We start from the raw sequence: 23,972 nt of genomic DNA on the forward strand, positions 1-23,972 counted from the left end.
ACCACACTCTCAGCCTTCATTTTATTTAGCATAAAGCAACACCTATTGCTCCTTAGACAATGATAAAATTCTTCCTTTACGTTGGAGGCCTGGTTGGTCTTCTTATTTTACTGATATCTTTTTATTTCCCCCTTCTCCCCCTCAGGCTTCTTAACACTGGAATATCCTAGATTTAAGTTTCTTGTTTTTTTTCTCATCTCTATCTAGACTCACCATTTTGGTGATTTTACACACTCTCATGTTTCTAAATAGCTTTAATATGCAAATGATACCCAAAATTATATCTTCAGTTGAGATGACTCTTACAAACTTTATATTCATATATCAAGATGTCTATTTGATATCTCCACTTGGCTATCTAAGAGACATCTCTATTTCAATATGTCCAAAATTGAAGGGCTACCCAACTCCAAAAACCTAGACCAAACTTGTCTGTCTGCAGTCCACATTTGTGTTACTTAAGCCAAACCTGGGACAAAATTGATCATCTCTCTCCCATACTTCATATTCACTTTCTCAAGAAATGCTGTTGTCTTCATTTTTAAATATATCCAGTTTATCAGGCTTTTTGTTTATGGTTACTGGTTTTGGTCTCCTCTTTAAGAAACCTTTCTCTAGAGTGGTAAAAATAATCTCTATGTTTGCTTGTAGAATATTTACTCTTTGATCTTTCACATTTAGGTTTATAACCTATGTGGAATTGATTTTTAATGGTCTAGAAAAGGATCTAAATTCATATTCATCCCAAGATCCATGCAAGAATGTTCATACCATACTTATTCATAAAAGCCCAAATATGAATATTATGAATAGAATGGGTAAATCATCACATATTTATGAAGTGGAAAGATATTCAGCTATGACATGGATGAATCTCCCATATATAATTTTGAATTAAAAAAAGCACTGAAGAGTATATCTATATGGTTTTGTTTACGTAAATTTCAAAATAGATGAAACTAATTTATGTTAATAGATGCCAAAATAGTAGATTTTTTTGTTGTTTGGGTTTTTTGGGTTTTGTTTTGTTTTTTGTTTTTGCTTTTGTTTGTTTGTTTTTTTGAGGGGGTGGTTTACTGGGACAAGGAATGAGGGACCTGGAGATGTTTTATAACACAGTCTAAGAGGTGTTAAATAGGTGTTTATATATATACAAAAGTTTCATTAAATAAATGCTTAATCTTATATACTTTACCAAATATTTGCTTTACTTTAATAAAAAGTATATCTATTTCCACATCTAGGTATCCATCTTTCTATTGCATCCATTTCTACAACTCTGGTCCCATCCACAAACTCTTTCTTAGTTTAGAGTGCAAGCCTTCTGTGGTAGGCAAAATAATGCCTCCCAGCCAAAGATGTCAATTTCCTAATTTCCAAAGCCTGTTAATATGTTATCTTCATGGCAAAAGAGACTTTGAATTTGTCATTAAATTAAAGGTATTGAGATGGAGAGATCCTGGATTATGTGAGTGGGTCCAAGGTAGCCACAAGGGTTATTATAAGAGGGAGCAGGAGGGTCAGGGTCACAGAAGGAGATGTGATGATGGAAGCAGAGGTTGGAGTGATAACATTGTTTGAAAGAGGGCCATGACCCAAGAAAGATGGGCAGCCTCTAGAATCTAGAAAAGAGACAAGAAACAGATTCTCTTCAGGAGCCTCCAGAAGAAATTCAGCCCTTATAACATATTGATTTTAACCCCAGAAAACTGATTAGGAACTTCTGACCTCCAGAGCTATAAGATAATACATTTGCATTATTTTAAGCCACTAAGTTTGTGTTAATTTGTTACAGCAACAATAAGAAGCTAATACACTTTTTAAGATGCAAACATAAATTTACTTCGGCACCTGTGAAGTTTATTTTCAACATAAATGTCAGAGTAATTTTTTTTAACACATAAGTAGGTGTTAAAATTTTCTCGGCTGAAAATTTTGCAATGTTTTCCCATTTAACTCAGAGCAAAAGTCAAAGTCCTTTAATGCTGTAACCCCTTTTACCTTTCTCATTTCCTCCCTTGCTCTCTCTGCTTCAGCCACTCTGTGCTCCATGTTATTTTTCAAACACACAGGCACACTCTAATTTTAAGCATTTGTTTTCAACCTGTATTTTCTCCCTGAAATACTTTTCCCCTAGATATATACATAGATAAATATCTCATATCCTTCAAATATTTGCTGAATTTTCACCTTTTCTGGTGAGGACTATGTGCAATCCCTTCCTCTCTCATCCATTCCTTTTCCCTGATCTTTTCATGCTTGAAATTTTGGTTCGTTTCATTTTTCCATTGTGGTGTTTATCATGTTCCAACATAATATAACAATACTTATTTATTATGCTTATTGTTAATTGTCTGTGGAGCCCATTAGAATGTAAATTCCATAAAGGCAGCGATCCTTGTTATTGAAGTAACATAAGTGCTTAGAACAATGTTTGACATATAGCAGATGTCAAATAAATGTTTTTGGATAAATAAAAATATTCATTGAGAGATTTCTATGTGGTAAGCACTGTATCGTGTACTATATTTATAACATCAAATAAAATAAGTACAGTGTCTACCTTCAAGGAAGCAAGGCATACAGGGAAGAAAAGATGATATATAACATAGTATTTGAAGCCAGGCATATTACATGAACTCATAGAAAAGCAATCACCTGGATTTTGGGCATCACTGAGGATTGCTTTGAGGAGTCTGCAACATGAAAGATGAATGGGTATTTGCAAGGTAAAAGATGATAAGATGAGACAGTGAAGAGTATTTCGAGCATATCAAGAATAAGTGCACAGGAATGAAGGCAAGATAAAGCAGGTCTTTGAGGTCACTAAATTTGGTGAATATAGATTGAAAAAAGAGGTCAGTGATGAGCTGTGATGAACACATGAGGAATATTCATACCATGCAGAGTTTTGTAAGCCAGATGTAGTGATTTGGGTATTTATCTAAAAGCAATAGGGACACATTGAATGTTTTTAAGCAGTGTAGTGAAATGATCAAGCAGCTGTTACAAGAAGATAACTGTGACTACAATGTAGAGAATTGGTTTAAAAATATAAAACAAGAGGCAGGGATATTAATTAGGAAGATTTATATCAAGCAATTCAAGAAATAATGGTGGATTTTAGTAGCCATATGAAGTTCATATGTGTGATTTCGACAGAAATTTAGGAGTGAGATTTTCTTAGTTACTACCAGATATGAGTAGAAAAAGAGAAAGGTAAGAGTAATTGCTGTTTTCTAGGTTTGTTCTTACATCAGAAACAAATGAGAAACAAGGATGGCACATAAACACAGATTTGTTAATCATCATTGTATAGTAAGTGGATGAATTGTCAGTGTTCACCATAAAGTGTGAGAGAAGATGAGGGTCTAATAAAGAATCCTGAAGACTAGCAATATTTAGGCAAAGACAGATAAGCTCATAAGGATTCGCAAAAGATATTATGGAATGTCCAGGGAGGTAGAAAGAGTATCAGGGGAATATAGTGTTTTAAACATTGGCCAGTTTTTTCAGTTATTAAAAAAGTTCAAGCAAGATAAGGGTGAATTAATGTCAATTATATATAGAAATAGGGGTATCTATGATGACTTTAGAAATGATGATGCCAGCGGAATGATGGCTGTGGATATAAGTAAAGTGGAAAAGTAGTGAAAAATGACAACAGAATCCAAGAATTTGAGGGATACATAGATATAGATGTAATTTTTGGAATAGATATTTTATAGAAGGTTTGAGAAAAGTTTTTTGCTTTTTTGTTTTGTCTTGAATTATTTTTGAAAGAGAAGAGGTGAAATAAATCAACCAAAATGGACTAAAAGGGACAAGGTTTATTCTCCCACCTGAAACAACAGCAACAGAAAAGCAGACAAAATACATAGAATGATGGTTTGCAAAATACTGAACATCAGAAAACAAAGGACAATAATTCCTGAGACACAGACAAAATATTTGAGATCTACTATTGCCTCAGGTTCCTGCCTAGAGAGAATTTCCAGGAAGTGGCATAGGGAAAAGGAAACCCGGCAAAACCCATCAAACTTTCTGAGTTCAAGAGATGATGCTGAGAATCTGAGGAAAGCCAGGCAGCTACTATTTTCAAGGCAGAGTAACAGTGAGGAGAGACCTACATAGAGAACTCCAGAGATCTGTGGCAGATTTCCTCTGAGCATTCAGCAGAGTACTGTTCAGTGCATATGTGTGACGAAACCACCCAAGACTAGTGAAGAAAACAAATAAAAGGATTAGAGGGAATAGAGCTCAGCATTCACATGAGATTGGGAATTCCTATTCCAGCCGGTCTGGAAAACTTCATAATTCATGGGGTCATGAATAGAGTACTCATACATCAGTAGTGGAGAATAATTAGTCATAGCTTTCATTCCACATACAGTTTGATCCTTGTGAGTCCTTAAAAGCAGGACCCAAAAGGATCAAACTGTTTTCATGTAACTTAACTGTAATCAGCAACATTTATAACAATATTAAATAACTGCTCAAGAACATATGTATGAATAGAAAAATAGTATTCATCAAGTAAAATCCACAGTGTCTGGCACCCAATAATAAATGATTCGCTGTGCAAAGAAGCATTAAAAATTAAGCCATAACGAGAATAAAAATCATTAAGACAAACTGACTCAGAAATAACACAGATGATAGAATTAGTAGTTAAACACTTTAAAACACTATAATTTTATGTTCAAAAAGTTAGATAAAAGATTATGATAAGTAAAGACAAGCGTGATATAAAAAGAAGACCCAAATCAAACATCTGGATGTGAAACTACATGATCTGACATGAAACATGAACTCAATAAGCTTAAAGACAGACATTGCAGGTTAAAGATTAGTGAATTTAAAAGCATTCTGATAGAAGTTATCCAAAATGACAAACGGAGATTTAAAAAATAATTTAAAAAAGAGCATCAGTGAGCTGTGGGGCAACTTCAAATGGCCAAATACACATATAATTTTAGTTTCTTAGCTGGTAAGGGGGTTAATATTTGCAGATATAACAGGGAAAATTTTCCATAAAAATGACAAACTCACGAATCTAAGAACCTCAATAATCCCTAAGCACAAGAAACATGAAGAAAACTACACCAAGTCATATCACTCAAATCCAATGATAAGTAGAAAATATTAAAAGCAGCCGGAGCAAAAGACACATTACATACAGAGGAACAATGATAAGGATGATAGCAGATTTCTCATCAAAAATGATGCCAGTGAGAAAACAGTAGAGCAACTTCTTTAAACATCTGAAAGAAAAAAAACTGTCGCCCTAGAACACTATACCCAGTATATTTCAAAAATAAATAATTTTTAAAAGATGTTTTCAAACATATGAAAAGTGAAAGAATTCATTCCCTGAAGTCTCACACTATAAGAAATGTATAGGAAGTCCAGTGGGAAGAAGGAAAATATCACCAAATGTAAATATGGTTCTACACAAAAGAAAGCAGAGCACCAGAAATAGTAACTACATTAGTGAATGTATAAGGTGTTTTTCTTATTATTAAAATCTATGTAACATAATTGACTATTTAAAATAAAATAATAAATATTTAAATAAAAATAATGCACTGTGGGATTTATAACATATGCATATATAAAGTCTAAACCAAAAATAAATAAATAACATAACATAACATAGCGTAACATAATGACCAGGAAGTGAGAAATCAAAGCATATATTTGCAAGGTTCTTACACTATACTTGAAGTGGCATCATATCACTTAGAGGTAGACTGATAACGTAAGTATGTATACTCTAATCCCTACAGAAACCACTAAGATCATAAAACAAAGGATTATAGCTAATAGCCAAAGAAAAGAAATTAAATGGAATCATTAAAATGTTTAATTCCAAAGAAGGCAGAAAAAAGGAAAATTTGAACAAAGAACAAATGACAACAGATGATAGACTTATACCTAACCGTGTCAGTAGTAACATTAAATGTACATAGTCTAAACCCCCTAATTAAAAGTCATACATTTTTGAATTGAAGATAAAAGGAATAGCTTAAATATAAAGACATAAATAGTTCAAAGGCAAAGTTGGAGTGGGTATGTTAATGTTAAAGATTTCAGAGAAGAGATATTTACCAGAGATAAAGGGAGTCATTTCCTAATGATAAAGAGGATCAGTTCATCTAGAGGATGTAACAATACTAAATGTTCATAACATAAAAGAGGTTTCCAATCTATGAAGCAATACTGATAGGTGTGCAAGGAGACCATCTTGCACAGTTATCTACAATTTAATCATATATTTTAATTTGCTGTCTGGTGCTAAGTCAAGTAGAGATTAAATATTCTTTGCTAAATCCTGCCAAGATTGCATATATATGAGGAAAAAAAATTGTTCCTCTAAGTTTGAAGGTGGTTTTCATTGTACCTGGAAGTGTGTTCTTTGATAGCAAAGATTTAAAAGATGTAAAGTATCTTAAGGACCAGGTGGTTGGGTGAAACTTGAAGGATATTTGGAGAGTGCTGGTCAAAGCCTCAGGGGCCTGAAGGACTCAGTTAGCTGAAACACAGTGATGGTAAAGACAAGATCAGTGGAAGGTCCAAGGAATGTGAAGAACATGCTATTTTAGAAGCTGGAAGAGGTGGGATTTTCATTATATGGTTGGTAGGAATTACAGAAATAACTGTCACCTATGATAACCTGAAAAATAGAAAATGAACTGGGTAATTCAGCTAAGGAGATTTCAAGGTAGAATGTTTAAAACTCCACTTGGAATTTTTCACTGTCTATGATAAAATTATAGAGGAGAGAGATGAAGTGAAAATTAATTATTCCATTTTCAAGTAAAATTTACAGGAAAAAAAAAAGGAACCAGTACTTACTGGATTCAAAATAAAATTGTGTTTCACATTGCCAGGCTTTCCCATATTTTCAAATTAAGAAAGGGCTTTGGAGCAAAGGTGAAATGCAGAATGGGACTTCATAAAATGTCAGAAAGCCATAAGGTGCTTCCTCAGGGAACTATTCTGTTAGAAACATATCCCTCTAAGGGTCTCAAGGATATGCCTCACATCTCTTCTGTTAAGCTTCTAAGAAACATAATGTGTTGTCCTCAGCAGTGTTACAGGAAGAGTAAGGTAAAGTATGGATTATCTTGATGAGATTTTTGAGTATTTGAGTAGGTCAGACTATTCACTGGGTTAGCTTGATGAACTCATGAGATAGGGAACTGTATATGAACCCTAGAATGGAGACCTCCTAACATCAGAATAATTTATCGTTTCATATTCTCCAAAATATCTGCTCAGATTAGATTTTTGTACTCCAAGGACACACAATCTAGGAAGAAACAGTCCTTAGATTGTAATTTACAGGGCCCTGAGGGTTTGGAGAGGGAAGAGAATGAAATGTCCTCATCTGGCTGGCCCCACCATTTCCTCAGCTTTCCACTCTCACAGGGTGATTTTACCCTAGAATACACTGGCACTGGAGAGTTGAGTTACTGCTAATGTTGTATATAACTCATTTTCCCACAAAAATGGTTGGAGAGAAGCAAGACAAACCCCAATAGTTCCTTTCTTATCTTACCCTCCACAGCTTGCTTCATGTCCTGGGACAAAGCCTCTACTCTCATTTCACATACCAATTCAGAACATTTCTCAAAATTTTCTCAGTTCCTCTAGGGTTGCAAGAGAAGTAGTTTGTTCAGCATCTTATTAAGATTTGAACTCTCCGTTTATACTTTCTACCAAATATTGTATTGATTAATAATTACATAATGAGACTGATTTCTCAACACTCTACCAGTAATGATCCTTCCTTTTAACTTTTTCCGTAGTCCTAGGAAGAGCAGAGGAAGAAGGTTTCATGCAAAGTTGAGTTCCATGATTGCAACCTGGTTAGTACATCTCTGGGGTTGAATTTATCTGCTGCTTATTTTATATTGAGGTGGTTGGTGCTGATAACATCTAATTGTCATATTGTGTTTACCATTTGGGTCATTGATACTCAAACCTCCAATAGCAATTAACAGAAATATATACATATTTATATTATATATATATATGCATATATATCAAGCATACATCTTCTTTCATCTCATAGAGCCAAATATAATATCATATAGAAAAATACATGATTTCACTGCTTACCCTTTTGAATGCTTATATAAATTACTTCTTGGAAAGAGAACGCCTTTTGAGTTCATTTTGTCCTCAAATTTAAAAACAAAAAAGGTCATATGAAAAAAATCCCCTCATTCTCACCCTCTATGGCATTATTCCCCTCAGTTCTTCTGATGAGTTGTGAAAACTGAAAAATAAGACAGGGGCATTGCCACTTAAGACATACTAAAACACTGGATTTGTTATTTTTCAAAGATAAGTGGAAAAGGGAGTTTGTTTCTGTCTGGCTCAGCAACAAAATAGAAGTCTTAAAATAATTACTTCAAGTTCTACAATAATGATATTTCAAAGCACTAGATATGATCATTCCATTTCAGTCTTATCCAGATAAAACAACCAAACAAAACCCTACATTGTAATCAAGTAGTAATTAACCTTATCTGTCCAAGGATTATACTTCTGATCCACATAAATTATAACTTAAACACTATATTCCTTCTCAGGTCTGCCATTTTCATTCATTTTATAAGGTGTTTCTGTCAACTAGCATCCTAGCTTTGTAGTCTGCAGAAACATAAATGGTCTCTATTTTATTTTTCCTGTGAAATCTTTGTTCAAACTTCTTTACTTGTTTAAATTAAACTGATACAGTCAGCCCAGTGTTAGAATTGGTTAATCTTTTCCTACTATTCAAAAAAAGTGGTTAGATGTGACTACCATTGTCCCTTAGGGGGGAAAAATGTCCTATTTCAGTGAAAAAGACTCTATGTTTCTCAAGTTGATGGGTGAAATGAACCTTCTGGGGGCTAACCGTGTACAGACAGGTGGTGCTGACAAGTAGGGCAGTTAAAAATTTAAGACAGTTCCTCTGAAGAATAAAACAAATTAAATTTGTGAAGGTCACATCTGGACACTGTAACTTTCAGGCAGATTGCACTTCTTCACATGCCATTGGGAATGTAAATATTATCATAGTGTAGAACTAAATAAGACATTTTCTTCCTGATATATTTTATGACTCCTTTATATATTAATAATTCTTCTTCCTCTATAAAATTATGCATTCTGTAGTAGGATATTTCAGTTTGAAACATTCTCTTTCACTTTTTTCCAGGCCATAAGATCAAACTATATTATTCATGTGGTCTTTCCAGAATCTACAACTGCAGTTCTTTTTACATGACTGGCTTCTTGTTTAGGTTGACGGCAACAATAGGTAAATGTTGACTTCCCAAGCATTGTGAGTCTGCCTGGACACTGCCAGTGCTTCCCAGAGTTACTGGCCCTGGAATGGAACTGTTTCCTACCAATACTTTCTACACCTTCTTGTTATAATTTGACCAGTTCTCTAGTATACAAAACCTTTAAGGGACCTGTTTAAGGGACATCAGAATATTTTGACTATTTTTATTCATTTATGAATCATTTAGATATATTAATTGAAGTACACAAAGTTTGTACTCTAATTATATTTAACAGAGTTCAAATTTGTACTTGAAATATTTGAGGGCTCTGCTATTCAGGGCATAAAACATTCACTGAATATTATACCCTATAAATAGAAATATTTATTTTAATTTTCATCTATTGCTAGACATATTCTACTTATAATTAGCACTTGTTTTAGTCAATTGGTTACCAACTCCAATTTCTACAATTTTGAATCCTTTTTCATGATTTAGGGTTCTTCTCATACAGCCCAAACTCCAGCAACAGAACTATCTCTAAATATTAGGTACTGTGGACTGCCTTTTTTGATAGGTCACATACTGTAGAAACCACTATTATTCAGACTATTTTGGATATTTAAATAAGGGACTATCTAAAATGCTTTAAGTTGTGAACTTTCTTCTCCAGAGAGAAATGCCTCATATACTGAGTGGAAACATGTAGGTGCCTAGGGTAATTCCAGTTAAGTGAAGTTTCCACTTCAAATTTTCTATAGTATGAACTTAGTGCATTAGTTCCTATTGCTTATATAACCAATTGCCACACATTTTATGGCTTAAAACAACATTAATATAGCATCTTACAGTTCTAGAAATCCAAAGTCTAAAAATGGGTCTCTCTGGGCTAAAATTGAGGTATAGACCTGGCTATGATCCTCCTGAATGCTCTAGGGGAGAATGTTTCCTTGCCTTTTCCAAATTTTGGAGGCCACCTTCATTTCCTGTCTCCTTGCTCCTTCTTCAAAGACAGCAGTGTAGCATCCTCAAATTTCTCTTTGACTCTTCCCCCCCTTCTGCCTTCCTCTTTCACTTTAAAGGACTTTGCAATTATACTTGGCCCACCCAGATAATCCAGGATAAACTGTCTTTTTTAAATTTTTTATTTATTTATTTTTATTGACATATGGTTGATTTACAATGTTGTGTTAGTTTCTGGTGTACAGCAAAGTGATTCAGATATATACATAGAGGTATATATATATATATTCTTTTTTGTATTCTGTCCCATTATGACTTATTACAGGATATTGAATATAGTTCCCTTTGCTATACAGTAGGACCTTGTTGTTTATCTATTTTATATATAGTATCTGCTATAGTATTTTGTATATTGTATCTGCTAATCCCAAACTCCTAATTTATCCCTCCCCCACCCCCTTTCCCCTTTGGTAACCATAAGTTTGTTTTCTATGGCTGAGTCTATTTCTGTTTTGTAAATAAGTTCATTTGTGTCGTATTTTAGATTCCACATATAAGTGATATCATATGGTATTTGTCTTTCTCTGTCTGACTTATTTCACTCTGTATGATAATCTTTAGTCTATCCATGTTGCTGCAACTGGCATTGTTTTTTTCTTTTATATGGCTGAGTAGTATTTCATTGTATATATGTACCACATCTTCTTAATCCATTCATCTCTTGATAAACATTTAGGTTGCTTCCATGTCTTGGCTATTGTAAATAGTGCTGCTATGAACATTGGGGTGCATGTATCTTTTTGAATTAGAGTTTTGTCCGATATATACCCAGGAGTGGGATTGCTGGATCATATGGCAATTCTATTTTTAGTTTTTTAAAGAACCTCCATACTGTTTTCCATAATGGCTGTACCAATTTACATTTCCACAAACAGTGTAGGAGGATTCCCTTTTCTCCACACCCTCTCCAGCATTTATTATTTGATATTTACAAATATCTAGTTATAGTCTAATAAAGTTATTATTTTTCTACTTTCCCTATACTGCTAGCACTCTAGAATCTTTAAAAGTCATTTCCTTTTTGTCTTAATGTTGTCATGGTGTTTTGTTTTACCTACACTTTAAACCCCTCAAAACATTTCTATTATTGTTTTGTACATTAAACAATTATCTTCATTCATCTATTTACTCTTTTTTAATACATTTTAATTCCATTGTATGTTTCTGTGTTCATATTTTAGATCAGCTTTTTTTTTTTCTGCCTGAAGAACTTGCTTTAATTTAGACTCTTAACTATGTTCCTGTTATTGACAACTTCCCTTAGTCTTTGCCTGCAAACATCTTTAGTTACCTTTTAGTTTTGAAGGATAAGGGTATATTCACTTGTTAGTGAATTCTGGGTTGGCAGTATTTATCCTTTGGAAATATAAAGATGTCATTCTGCTGCCTCTGACTTCTATCATTAGTGTTGATAAGACAGCTGTCATTCTTATGGTTGTTTGAAGAGAAGGTATCTTTCTTCTTTTGACTGACTTTTATGATTTACTTTTTTATTCTTTGCTTTGCAGCAGGTTTACTAAGAAATGCCTAGGTAAACTTTATTTTTTTATACCATACTGCTAAAAGTATAATTAAATTTTGTATACCTGGGCATCTTTCTTCATTTTCAGAAAATTCTTAGCCATTCGTCCTTTGAATATTGCTTTTGACCCGATATTTCTCTTCTGTCCTTCTAAGATTTTGATTATAATAATAATAAATCTTTGGAGAGTGTCCAAAGTATCTGTGTTCTGTTCTGTTCTGCACTTTTCCCCAGTGCTTCAGGTTGTGTATTTTTTGTTGACTTTCTCCTACATAACTGATGATTTGTTGTAATGTGTCCATTTATAACTACCCATTAGTCATAATTTCAGATATCACATTTTCTGTTTCCAGTGCCAACTGATTTATTTTTTGATAGATTCTAATTCTTTGGTAAACTTCATTAACTTTTAATCTATTTCTCTATTTTTTCACTATTTTCATTAACATATTAATCATAGTTATTTTAAAGTACTTTTTTGCTAATTCTAATATATGAATTGTTGGTGTAGCTTCATCTACTTTCTGTCTTTTCCCTTGATTCTTGGTCATATTTTCTTTTTTTCTTAGTCTGTTTAAATTTTTTTACACCAGTTAGTGTTTAATAAAATAATTCTGAGGTTCTGGATGATATTATGTTCCACTTAGAAAAGTTTATCTTTTCCTCTGTGAGTCAGATACATGAAGTACTGGAGTGATTTTTCCATCATTGTTGGTATTCATGAGCTCTAAGATATTTATAGTAGTTGCTTTAGAGTGGATTTTAAACCTTGGAATAAATTGGTCTAAATAATCTCTATGATTCCTTCCAATTGTTATATGTTACTATCTGTAGAATCAAAACTAATCTGACATGCAACAATCACGAAAATGAGATTATTTATAAAATACACATATAGTTCTATATAAATTCAGATTATAAGTAATCTTGAAATAAATATCAATTAACATAATATGAAGCAATTTGTTATAGCGGAATATTTACTTCTGTGGAAAAGTGCAGTTTTAGTCTAGCCTGAGTTATAAATTTTCCTATATATATTTTCTGTCATTTGGTATGTTACTTGATCTGTTTCCCTCAACTGTAAGTGGACAGTTTGATGATCTAAGTGACGTGAAAGAGAGCATCATGTAGTAGCTGCATTAAGAATATTTTAAGCATAGGAAGTAAATGTGAAGCCTGTTAGGTAAGGATGCGTCTGGGCTGTTAAAGGAACAAAAGTTTTCTGTTGCTGGAGCAGCTTGAGAAGGGAAGACTGTGAAGCTGAGAAGTAGTTCAGATCAATGCTTAGAGGATATTGTAAATACTGGATTTTTATAGGGAGGAGGATCCAAAACAGTGACGGGTCATTCAGTTCCAGTTCCAGGGTAGTGGAGAGATGGTGGGGACACAAGTGTGGAAACAGGAAGGTCAGTCTGAGTCACAACAGTCCAGCAAGAGCTAATGAAGCTTAAATGCGGATGTTAGTGGTGAAGCGTAAGATGGTTTCAGATGGGTTGCACTTCACTGATAGGATTTGCTGTTGCATATGATAGATAAAAGTCAGTGATAACATTTATTATATCTTATGTGTTTCTGTCTCCGCCATTACAGTAAACTCTTTGAGAAGGACCATGTCATAAATTTCATTATCATCTAAGTCATATTATCTAATATAAACAAAATATATTAGATATATATTAGATGTTCCAGTAACTAAGGTTAAAATTTACTTTATAAATCAATACATTTTTACAGAGAGAGTATCATTTAGTTCCGTTCTGAAAGCACATTGCCCAGTGTTACATTGGTACTTGTGCATGAGACACTTTGCCACTGTAATAGTGAACACTTAGTATTGTCATTTGCTTTCTCCATCTTCTTCTTCCTCTTTTTTCCTCTTTTCCTCTAACAACTGCTTTCTCCTCCTCCCTTTCCTTCTCCTTTGCTTTGTTATCATCCTCCTCTTTCTTTTTCCTGCAAGAACCTGATGTTATGGCCTAACAACAGTTAGCTAAAAGTGATTTTATTAGACACTTTGATCATCAGTGGCAGAAAAGCTGCCCCCCAAGAATGCCAGTTCAGCAGTATGCAAAGAGCCACACCTTATCTATCTTACTAGAGAAGTATATAAGCCACCTAATAAAGTTTGCTACTGTAGAAATATCACACTTCTCTACCACAGGTTGTCATTTCTTTTTAAAGAAATGACTTTTTCTTTTTAAAAAGTAAAACCTTGTTTAAAAAGTAAAACCTTACTTTTAAAAAAGTAAAACCTTTTTAAAAAGTAAAACCTTGTTTTCTAGTTGTCTCTTTTTTTCTAATGTTGTGTAACTAGTCTTAACTGTTAGGGGAAGAGCAGTTTAAAATACTGTTTAAGTGAAATCAAAGTGTTGATTTGTCTTAGTATAAATAGTTGGGATCTAAAATATAAGAAAATGACTAATGCACCACTTACTTCTGGTTTACTGATAAATGTGTTCAAATTTTTATTCAAATTATTAAAAATTTAGTTTCCAGTTTCTTCATATAAGTACTTCTATATGTTTCCACACTGTGACAATATATAATAAATGGTAAATTCCTAAGTCCGTAACCAGGATACTTTTTCTTGTTTATATTCTGCGAACATGTCACCACAATCTGTGCAATAAACATATTCATCATTTCCAAAAGTTTCCTCCCACCCTCTTTATTTGTAATAATAATAATTATTATTATTACTATTTTATGATAGGAACACTTAACATAAGATCTACCATTTTAGCAAATTTTTAAGCATATAATACTGTACAGTTAACTATAGGCACTAGGCTTTACACTAGTCTCTAGGACTTCTTTATCTTGCATAATTGAAACTTTGTACCCTTTGATTAAACCGACCATTTCCCACTTCCCCTAGTCCCTGGCAATCGCCATTCTACTCTCTGTTTCTATTTTAGATTCCTCATAGAAGTGGTATCATGTAGTTTTAGTCCTTCTGTATCTGGCTTATCTCAATTAGCATAATATTCTCCAGATTCATTCATGTTGTTACAAATAACAGGATTTTCTTCTTTTTTAAGACTGAATAAATTCTGTTGTATGTGTATACTACATTTTCTTTATCCATTCATCTATTGCTGTAATTATTGGACACATTGAATGTAAAGAGCATTTCGCGATGACTTGAATTAAAGAGAAATTCAGCAAAAGTTGGAATTAGAGATGGAGTAATGTAATGAGGGGATGGTGGTGATGTAGTATTCCTGGAAATAATAGTGGTAATTATAATCACAATATCTACTTCCTGTTTGATTAAAATGTATAATATAGTCTATGAATAATTTTCTGTCCATACGTGTTTTTAATAAGAAAAATGGAAGAAGTATATCAGAGTTTTGGGAAGCCAATTGCAGGTTTAGTAGGCTGCTTTACACTTTTGTGGTCCATAGAAGTGTGTCCCCAAACCAAAGGTATAGAGGGCATAATGAAACAATTTTATCCATCGTTGTTGCCACAGTATTTAAAAATTCTAATTACCAGCATTATTAATTAAACTGAAAAAATTATATTTATCTGGGTTTTAAAGCATTATGTTACGTGTAACAAACTGTATTAGTTAACTAATATATTGATTATGTTTTCTGATTTTTTGAAAGATATTATAGCACATGATCAAGTATAAGACTAGACTGTGAATCTCAGTTCTGCATTTTATGTCCTTGTGACCTTGGGAAACTTACCTAAGTTCTCTGGATGCTTTAGTTTCCTTAAAATGAGGCTTATTAAAGTAACTACCACACATGATGCTTTTGAGGATTAACTAAGTTAAAAAACAAAAATGATGCTTATAATGGTGCTATATACCTAATTATTATCATCATAAGGGAAATCAATTTCCCTTTACAACAGCTCTGTGAAGTACAGAGTAAAGGGCAAAAGAATATTGACTACTGGAAGAACAGGTTAATTCAGGAGAATTTGGGTTCTGAGAAGGGAGGGAAGATTGCTACAGAAATTAAGTTAGTGAGGTAAGAAAACCTTCTTGATCAAAGAGAGTAGATAGATCTCAATTTATAACTTGCCTAGAATAAGCATTTCTCAGTATCTTTTCCTTCTAGCTCCTAGAATATAATCACCACCAAAAGGAAAGCATCAATAAAATAGAGGCTTGAAAATCTTCAGATTCATCCTATATATAAATGTTTCAATTTTGTTTACAGAGAAATCATAATGTACATAACATAGAAATCATCTGTATGAAGAGTCATTGATGTAGTAACACTGCAAGTTAAGGAAAATTCCCGTGGGAAAATCTTATGTTACTGGAATACGACACTTGAAATGTATACAGAAAATGCAAAATGAAAAGGCGGTAAGGAATAAACCATTTATTTTTAAATACTGACAGTTGAAAATATTCTGTATTGTTGTATTAAATCCATCAGTTTAATAAACTGAAACACAGTACCTGAGACTAAGAAATTGTCAATTTTTTCATTTATCAAGAAGTTGGAGTTTTGCTTTTGTGTCACTGTGGAATGCAACAGAATAAGCCCACATTAAACTCATATATTTTATTTTATTTTTTATTTTGTTATTTTTTTAACATTTTTATTGGAGTATAATTGCTTTACAATGGTATGTTAGTTTCTGCTTTATAACAAAGTGAGTCAGCTACACATATACATATATCCCCATATCTTCTCCCTCTTGTATCTCCCTCCCACCCTTCCTATCCCACCGCTCTAGGTAGTCACAAAGCACCGAGCTGATCTCCCTGTGCTATGTGGCTGCTTCCCGCTAGCTATTTTACATTTGGTAGTGTATATATGTCCATGCCACTCTCTCACTTCATAAACTCATATATTTTAAATATTGAAAATTTGAATTGGAGGCATATTATATGCTTTTTAAAAAACTAAGTTTCACTGAGGTATAGTTGACATAAAATTAACTACAAATATTTAAAAGGTAGAATTTGATATTTAAAAGGTAGTTTTGACATATGTATATACCTGTGAAATCATAAAATATTCAGCTTTTACAAACCTAAATAAGTCTATTTTCAACAAATCCAGTACCTCGTGGTGACCTTTTATCTACCTTTTATCCATGGTGACTAATTACCCATTTGTACACTTAGAGATATTCCTTAATGGTTTTATATGCAATATTATTACACTGTCCTTACAGTTATACTGTCAAAACTGTTATCATTTTCTTTACCTTGCCAATTACTCAGTTCCAGTATGACTTTCTTTATGAAACTTTCCTGATGTCCTCTTCAGCAGAAATCTTTGAACAGCCTTTACCCTGTTTTATAGCCCATTGACTATATCACCTACCAGTGAACTTGCAGATTAGCACAACCCTTATGGATCATAAGTTTCCTGAGGCAGAGTAAGTCTGATTTTTCTTTGTTCTCATTTCAAGGCCTAACACATAGTGTATTCAATTGTGTACAACATAGATTGATGAACAGAGATTTCTGTTCAGAGAACAGAGATTTCTATCCTAAATTTGCAAGCATGTTCTTCATTTAACAGATCATGTTAGCTATCCAGACAAGAGCGCTTATCATAAATAAAAGAGGGCAGGAAAGGAGGAAGGGAGGGAGAGAGGAAGAAAGGAAGCAAAGTAGAAAGAAAAGATCACCAGGAAAGACAATAGCTTTAGTTTTAGTAGTAAAGTTAACAGAGAGATATTAAGATTTCTATCTGAAAAATATTTTAGGAATATGTAGATTCATACTGGCACTTGCACACATTACTGCACTCTTTAAAAATACAAGTTACTAGTTATTTTGACATATTAAAATTAATTATATAATTCACCTATGAGCTACATAAAAAACTTAAATATGACACTGTTTTATTTTAAAAGATGGAACAAAGGAGACACTCTAATTATAAATAATAAAAACTTATTCTCCCCAGAAAAATCTTTGTTTTTTAGCCTTCTACCACTTAGATTCTAAGAATAAGCTCAGGAATATTGCACTGAACTATATGCTGCAGTATGACATGGTTTATGCTTAGGGACTTTAGATCGATAATAACTAAAGTGTAGTGTGACAGGGAAATATATGTTTAAATTCTATATGGAACTTTATTTTACTTCTATCATTTGGTTTTTAAATTCTTTTTAAGGGACTTCCCTGGTGGTACAGTGGTTAAGAATCCACCTGCCAGTGCAGGGTACATGGGTTCAAGCCCTGATCCCAGAAGATCCCACATGCCACGGAGCAACTAAGCCTGTGCGCCACAACTACTGAGCCTGTGCTCTAGAGCCCGCGAGCCACAACTACTGAGCCTGCATGCCACAACTACTGAAGTCCGCCTAGAGCCCACATCCGCAACAAGCGAAGCCACTGCAATGAGAAGCCCATGAAACACAATGAAGAGTAGGCCCCACTCACTGCAATTAGAGAAAGCCTGTGTGCAGTAACAAAACCCCAACGCAGCCTAAAATAAATTAATTAATATAAAAAAATTAGTTCCTTTAAAAAAAATAATTAAATTCTTTTTTATTCCCCTATCATATCAACATACATAATGAACTTGACCAATATAAATAGATAGGGACATTAGAAATTTGAGTTGCTTTAAGTTATATGACACACTAGAGATGAGAAGAAAGAATTGAACAAATATAAATAATGAGCATAAGATTGGGATACAAAATTGTCCTTTGTATAAGAAAATTAGAGTGTGCAACTGGATATTTAAAATGTAAAATTATTTAGAGATATTAAATCATAGATACAATGTATATGAAGCTCTTATGTCTTCGCAGACTCCACCCTCCTCTCCAAAAAAAAGATGAGATTATAAACACTAGTTAGCACCTTCCACACCTTTCTTACGTATTTTTCATTCATGAAAAGGCTTTATGTGCCCACGTTAGACATTCAAAACAAGCATTAAAATAATAGAAACAAAGCCAAACATAATGAACTCTGAGAAAAATATCAAACACATTAGAGTCCTGCAGTTAGGTATGACAAGTATTGCTTTTGCTTCTAAGACCCCACTAAATCAAAACAATGGGGCCGATGGTGCAGGATAATTTTCTCTGATATGCTGCTGGAAGTATTATTTATGGTTGTTTATAAAATATGGTGTCACAATGGTACCATAGGCCATTGGTGTTTATAAAATATGGTGTCACATTTGCACCATGTCCTAGGCTGCCTAGGACCTCAGTGGTATTTATGGAATAGCCTATCTTTAGGTGCCCTCTGATATACAAAATTCTTAAAGAAGGAATAGAAAGTATGTTCACCTATGTTTTCTAAAATCGCCCCTTATTTTTTACAATGTAATTAATCAACAGCTAAATGTGTGAAATTTTCACAAAGGAGACACATGCAAGTAAGCAACATGCAAATTTCTGTAAGGTTTTATTTCTGTTTATTTTTTGTTTGTTTTGCAGTTTCTCTCTATCAGGATAAGGATATTCCCTGCTGTTTCTAGTTTCTTAAAAAACTAGAAAAAAAAACTGTTGTTTTTGTCTTTTTTTCTTTTTACATTTTTGTCAAATGCTTTTTTTGCAACTACTGAGATGGTTTCCATCCTTAAAACTATAAATATTGTGAAATATATTGCTTTATGTTCTAATGTTAAAGTAATCATGTGATCCTGAAAGTAAACCCATTTGGTTAAGGTACAATATTATTCCTTTATATTATGAGATTTGATTTATAAAAATTCACTTAGTATTTTGACCTCTAGGTTTAAGATAAAGATTGGCTTGTGTTTGTTTCTTGTAATGTCCTTATAAAATTTTGTTGCCAATGTGATAATGGTCTCATAGAATGAGCTAAGAAGTTTTCTCACATTTTCTATTTTCCCATAGAATTTCTGTAAAATTAGTGTTATTTCTTCCTTCAGTGTTTGGGAGAAATTATCAATGAGACCACTTAGGCCTGGAGACTTGACAAACTCCTTTGCCATACAGACTCAAATTCTTACCTTGATTGATATAAGAATAGCTAACTTGCTTCCTTTTGTTCGTATTTACATAGTAGAACTAATTTCTTCCTTTTATTGGCAACCTCACTGTGACCACGTATGCAATATATGTCTATCATAAATAAAATGTAGTTAGTTTTACTAACCAATCTTACAATTTTGGACATTTAATTTTAGCATTTAATATGTTTTAACTTAATATAAATACTGTTATTTCTCCTTTTAAGCAACAATCTTATTATTTCCCTCTATATGTTCTTTGTTGTCTTCATATGGATTAAACAAATACTTTTCTTTTTTCATTTTACCTTCTCTTAGCTTTCAGTGTGTGTGTGTGTATGTGTGTGTGTGTGTGTGTGTGTGTGTGTATGTGTGTATGTAGGTGTCCTAGAAAGTACAACACACATCCTTGAGTTACTTTATTCTAATTTAAATTATGACCATTGCCACATCCAAAACAAGCTTCAGCCTTAGTAGACTTTATTGAATTAATGTATTTTCAGATTTTACATTTTTTTCATGCATTTTTAACCTACATATATTTTAAATTTTATGACATTTTTCTTGTCTAGTTAACAGTTACTCAAATATATTTACTTTTTGTAATGCTCCTAATTACTTTTCACATTTCCCTGCTTTCTTTTTATTTTATTTTATTTTTTTTTATACAGCAGGTTCATATTAATCATGCATTTTACACACATCAGTGTATACGTATCAAACCCAGTCTCCCAATTCATCACACCCCCACCCCCACCCACCGCTGCTTTCCCTCCTGATGTCCATATGTTTGCTCTCTACATCTGTGTCTCAATTTCTTCCCTGCAAACCCATTCATCTGTACCATTTTTCTAGGTTCCACATATATGCATTAATATGTGATATATGATTTTCTCTTTCTGACTTACTTCACTCTGTATGACAGTCTCTAGATTCATCCATGTCTCTACAAATAAACCAATTTTGGTCCTTTTTATGGCTGAGTAATATTCCATTGTATATATGTACCACAACTTCTTTATCCGTTTGTCTGTCAATGGGCATTTAGGTTGCTTCCATGACCTGTCTATTGTAAATAGTGCTGCAATGAACATTGGGGTGCATGTGTCTTTTTGAATTATGGTTTTCTCTGGGTATATGCCCAGTAGTGGGATTGCTGGGTCATATGGTAATTCTATTTTTAGTTTTTTAAGGAACCTCCATACCATTCTCCATAGTGGCTGCATCAATTTACATTCCCACCAACAGTGCAGGAGGGTTCCCTTTTCTCCACACCCTCTCCAGCATTTGTTGTTTGTAGATTTTCTGATGATGCCCATTCTAACTGGTGTGAGGTGATACCTCATTGTGGTTTTGATTTGCATTTCTCTAATGATTAGTGATGTTGAGTAGCTTTACATGTACTTTCTTGGCCATCTGTATGTCCTCTTTGGAGAAATTTCTATTTAGGTCTTCTGCCCATTTTTGAATTGAGTTGTTTGTTTTTTTAATATTGAGCTGCATGAGCAGTTTATATATTTTGGAGATTAATCCTTTGTCTGTTAATTCATTTGCAAATATTTTCTCCCATTCTGAGGGTTGTCTTTTAATCTTGTTTGTAGTTTCCTTTGCTTTGCAAAAGCTTTTAAGTTTCATTAGTTCCCATTTGTTTATTTTTGTTTTTATTTCCATTACTCTAGGAGGTGGTTATAAAGAGATCTTGCTGTGATTTATGTCAAAGAGTGTTCTTCCTATGTTTTCCTCTGAGAATTTTATAATGTCCATTCTTACATTTAGGTCTCTACTCCATTTTGAGTTTATTTTTGTGTATGGTATTAGGGAGTGTTCTAATTTCATTCTTTTACATGTAGCTGTCCAGTTTTCCCAGAACCATTTATTGAAGAGACTGTCTTTTCTCCACTGTATATCCTTGCCTCCTTTGTCATACATTAGCTGACCATATGTGCGTGGGTTTATCTCTAGGCTTTCTATCCTGTTCCACTGATATATATTTCTGTTTTTGTGCCAGTACCATATTGTCTTGATTACTGTAGCTTTGGAATCAGTCAGGGCGTCTGATTCCTCCAGCTCCGTTTTCTTCCCCTCAAAACTGCTTTGACTATTTGGGGTCTTTTGTGTCTCTATACAAATTTTAAGATTTTTTTGTTTTAGTTCTGTAAAAAATGCCCTTAGTAATTTGATAGGGATTGCATTGAATCTGTAGATTGCTTTGGGTAGTATAGTCATTTTCACAATATTGATTCTTCCAATCCAAGAACATGGTATATCTCTTCATCTGTTGGTATCATCTTTAATTTCTTTCAACAGGGTTTTACAGTTTTCTGCATACAGGTCTTTTGTCTCCCTAGGTAGGTTTATTCCTAGGTATTTTATTTTTGTTGCAATGGTAAATGGAAGTGTTTCCTTAATTTCTCTTTCAGATTTTTCATCATTAGTGTATAGAAATGAGAGAGATTTCTGTGCATTAATTTTGTATCCTGCAACTTTACCAAATTCATTAATTAGCTCTAGTAGTTTTCTGGTGGCATCTTTAGGATCCTCTATGTATAGTATCATGTCATCTTCAAACAGTGACAGTTTTACTTCTTCTTTTCCAATTTGTATTCCTTTTATTTCTTTTTCTTCTCTGATTGCCATGGCTAGGACTTCCAAAACTATGTTTAATAATAGTGGTGAGGGCTTCCCTGGTGGCGCAGTGGTTGAGAGTCTGCCTGCCGTTGCAGGGGACACGGGTTCGTGCCCCGGTCCGGGAAGATCCCACATGCCACGGAGCAGCTGGACCCGTGAGCCATGGCCACTGAGCCTGTGCATCCAGAGCCTGTGCTCCACAACAGGAGAGGCCACAACAGTGAGAGGCCTGTGTACCACAAAAAAAAAAAAAAATAGTGGCGAGAGTGGACATCCTTGTCTTGTTCCTGATCTTAGAGGAAATGCTTTCAGTTTTTCACCATTGAGAATGATGTTGGCTGTGGGTTTGTGGTATATGGCCTTTATTATGGTGAGGCAGGTTCCCTGTATGCCCACTTTCTGGAGAGTTGTTATCATAAATGGGTGTTGAATTTTGTCAAAAGCTTTTTCTGCATCTATTCGAGATGATCATATGGTTTTTACTCTTCAATTTGTTAATATGGTGTATCACATTGATTGATTTGCAAATACTGAAGAATCCTTGCATCCCTGGGATAAATCCCACTTGATCATGTTGTATGATCCTTTTAATGTGTTGTTGGATTCTGTTTGTTAGTATTTTGTTGAGGATTTTTGCATCTATATTCATCAGTGATATTGGTCTGTAATTTTCTTTTTTTTGTAGTACCTTTGTGTGGTTTTCGTATCAGGGTGATGGTGGCCTAATAAAGTGAGTTTGGGAGTGTTCCTTCCTCTGCAATTTTTTGGAAGAGTTTGAGAAGGATGGGTGTTAGCTCTCCTCTAAATGTTTGATAGAATTCACCTGTGAAGCCTTCTGGTCCTGAACTTTCGTTTGTTGGAAGATTTTTAATCACAGTTTCAATTTTATTAATTGCTATTGGTCTCTTCCTATTTTCTGTTTCTTCCTGGTTCAGTCTCAGAGGGTTGTGCTTTTCTAAGAATTTGTCCATTTCTTCGAGGTTGTCCATTTTATTGGCATAGAGTTGCTTGTAGTAGTCTCTTAGGATGCTTTGTATTTCTGCGGTGTCTGTTATAACTTCTTTTCATTTCTAATTTTATTGATTTGAGTCCTCTCCCTCTTTTTCTTGGTGAGTCTGGCTAATGGTTTATCAATTTTGTTTATCTTCTCAAAGAACCAGCTTTTAGTTTTATTGATCTTTTCTATTGTTTTCTTTGTTTCTATTTCATTTATTTCTGCTCTGATCTTTATGATTTCTTTCCTTCTGCTAACTTTGGGTTTTGTTTGTTCTTCTTTCTCTATTTCCTTTAGATGTAAGGTTAGATTGTTTATTTGAGATATTTCTTGTTTCTTGAGGTAGGCTTGTATAGCTAAAAACTTCCCTCTTAGAACTGCTTTTGCTCAATCCCATAGGTTTTGGATTGTTGTGTTTTCATTGTCATTTGTCTCTAGGTATTTTTTGATTTCCTGTTTGATTTCTTCAGTGATCTCTTGGTTATTTAGTAGTGTCTTGTTTACATCCATGTGTTTGTGTTTATATGTTTTTTTCTGTGTAATTGATTTCTAATCTCATAGCATTGTGGTCAGAAAAGATGCTT

At 33.6% G+C, this 23,972-nt stretch overlaps 1 long non-coding RNA gene across 1 annotated transcript in view; it reads left to right on the plus strand.

Annotated features, from left to right (window-relative positions):
* LOC137211076 (uncharacterized) overlaps positions 1–23,972 on the plus strand; it is a 162,778-nt gene that overhangs the window by 92,552 nt on the left and 46,254 nt on the right. The window contains exon 2 of the long non-coding RNA XR_010936875.1: positions 16,014–16,165. This is a non-coding gene — a long non-coding RNA (uncharacterized lncRNA). The remainder of the gene's footprint in view (positions 1–16,013; positions 16,166–23,972) is intronic.

Source organism: Pseudorca crassidens, chromosome 2 (assembly GCF_039906515.1).
Source record: "Pseudorca crassidens isolate mPseCra1 chromosome 2, mPseCra1.hap1, whole genome shotgun sequence".
Classification (NCBI taxonomy): domain Eukaryota; kingdom Metazoa; phylum Chordata; class Mammalia; order Artiodactyla; family Delphinidae; genus Pseudorca; species Pseudorca crassidens.